This window comes from Humulus lupulus, chromosome 3 (assembly GCF_963169125.1).
Source record: "Humulus lupulus chromosome 3, drHumLupu1.1, whole genome shotgun sequence".
Lineage (NCBI taxonomy): Eukaryota > Viridiplantae > Streptophyta > Magnoliopsida > Rosales > Cannabaceae > Humulus > Humulus lupulus.
Genome location: NC_084795.1, coordinates 144446946 through 144449943, shown reverse-complemented (window position 1 = coordinate 144449943; position 2998 = coordinate 144446946).

Genomic DNA, 2998 nt, shown 5'->3' with positions numbered 1-2998 from the left:
ATTATGCTCTCTACTTATATCTTCGTAAAGGGATATGAAAGATTTCCTTCCAATGCTATCTTCATCACCTTCACATCACGCCTTCCCCACTCATCCTCGATAATTTGGTGCTTTCTCTCTATATGCTATGCTCTTTTGTAGCTTTGAGGTTCTTTCTAATTTTCTATTGCCTCATTACTAGCACTAGGGCAAAATGACTGGTTTATCCATTTCTGGAATAACACCGAGCTCCGTATGGAACTTCCTTAGCTAGACTATGTCCTTAGCCGCCATAGACACAACTATGTACTCAGCCTCCAAGGTGGATTCTGAAATGGCAGATAGCCTAACACTTCTCCAAATCATAGCTATTGCTTCTCCAAATCATAGCTCCACCCCGAAGAGTAAACACATTTTTCAGAAGTAGACTTCATGTCACCAACATCAGTCTAAAATCTAAATCTGCGTAGCCTAACAGGTTCAATGATCCACCTGAAAAGACTAACATATAGTCTTTAGTCCATCAAAGATACCAACCCCCTGTATTGTTCATTTCCAAAGTTTTACTGACACTTGCTCACCACTCCCACAACATTGCAGATCTCTAGTCACAGCACACAACATAGTATGCATTAGACTTTTAATTGCAAATGCATAAGGAATTCATTACATCTTTTCTTTCTCTTGAGGAGTCTGTGGAGACTACTACTTAGAAAAATAAATTCCATGTGAAGATACTATACATCCTTCCTCAGAATTTTTTATGAAGTAACGACCAAGCACCTCACCTAAGTAGGTTGCTTAAGTTAGAGCCAAAATTTTAATGCCCTGGATAGCCAAGACCACTACACTGTGTACTTATAAAGTGTAGGACTTGCTAATCAAGTCATTAATTTAAAAATGTGTCTTTAATTTAGGTGTTCTAGGGTTAAAAGACATTTTGGTCTCAAAAGATATATTTCATAAGTTATAAACAGTTTACAGTAGGGATCCCCAAAAGATCAGTGTTTAAAAGTTGGTTTACAAAACTCAACAGTTAAAAGTAAATACTAGCCATACTAAGGCAAGATACAAGGTTCTGGTCCACTTGTCCCGGTAATCTCCTCAACCGTGGCGGCTGAGCAGCCTGCCATATACATTCACCACACAGAGCTCTCCAATAAGGGCTAATCGGCCTTGCCTTTGCCTTTACCTGCACCACGCAGCACCCGTGAGCCGAGGCTCAGCAAGAAAACAACATACACAGCTTATACAGTAATCTCAAACAGATATTCTAGTAAGCATGTTCAGTTACTCAACCCATAGCATTAAAACATACTTCAAGATACAAGCAACCGCAACCACACATAGATTATTCCACAATCTCATCTATAGTCAAATACAGCATACAGTTTACACAAATACTAGGGCCGATACCTTAGGCCGCACCCTCTGTTTAACCCACTGACTCCGGGCCGCTTAAACCGAGCTCAGTGCATAGTAAGCTGTCCTCGGATACCAGTGCCCAAGTCGTGCCAATTGCACAAGTTAACCGTGGCTCGCTTAGGTCGTTGGTTATAATTTACATGGCATAATACCATTCTCTCAATCATTTATAGTAGGGAGCCCTTAGTCCCATTCAAATATTCAATCGGGTGCAGTTTTCTTACCTTTAGTCTGTACGGTTACTGAATTACAAACAACGCCCCTCAAGCATGATCCGTTCCTGAGCCTAAGCCTTTATCACCTAGTCACAACCAAAGTATAGGGTGCCATCAATACTCAAATATAGGTTTTCGATTACAAAACTAACTCCTGAGAATCCAAATTCCACCAAGCACGGTGGTGAAATCAATCCCGAGCTTACTAGACCATATTCTCGTGCCTAAACCCTCAAAAGTTCATGTGTACAACCAAGGGCTGCGGCCCTTGAAGCTTAGCCGCAGCCCTAGCCTCAAAATAGAACCAATGCCATTTTAAACAAAACACGCTCCGCGGCGCCCTCCCATGGCCGAGCCTCCTTGGCCCTTATTCATCCTAGGGCCGCAGCACTCTAGAACCGAGCCGCAACCTTTCCCTTCGTTCCCAGAAAATCCATCATTTTAAAGTCCAAAACCTCAGCCAAAACCACCCCTAAGCTTCCTACTTCAACACCCAACATATCACCAACTCATGCTACACAATTTCCACAGAAATTCAGCTCAATAAACCATAGAAGATTCACCTCCAATCCTTGAGACTCTAAGAACATAAACACCCTGTCATAACCAGTCAAAACTCAAACTCAAATCATCAATTCATGAAACAAAGCTTACCTTCTTGATTGAACTCCTCCCTTAGCCAAAACTCAGCTGATTCCAAGGATTTCCCCTGCTCAATTCCACCCTAATCATTAATTGAACAATACCTTCAATAATCCAGCTGAAGCTTAAGGTTGAATTTCAGAAAAACAGATGGATTAAATCCTTACCTTAGTCTTGATTCAGTCTTGGTTTATTCACTGAGCTAAGCCTCAAGATTTACTCTTGAATCTCACTAAATTTCCAACAATTCTCCAACTCCAATCCCCAATTCCCTTTAGTGCTTCTAATTTAGTTTCCTTTGTTTTTCTTGAGAGTGAGAGTGAGAGTAACCACCTGAGTAAGAGATTAGGTCGGTTTATTTTTCCCTAAAGGCTTCCTAAATCTTGTCTTACTTGTTAAGCTAATCCCAAGGCTCGGGGTGCCGGAACTGTCCCCGAGGCCAAAACGGTAAAATCCCCCAATATTCCCGCCTAGACATCCTAACCTCAAATATATCTCCATATATTTATTTTCATGACCCGATAGTCCAAATCACTACCCGATACCTAAAATACCCCTGACTTGTCCAAAGTCATATCTTAAGTCCTGTTGTGACTTTTCCCGGTATCTGACCTAGGATCGTCTCGAGTTGCGCTCTATGAACCTGGCCACATAATAATGTGGTTCTCACATATATCACATAAATATTTCATATTATCACATAATATCATTAATTATCATATAATCATCATCAACCA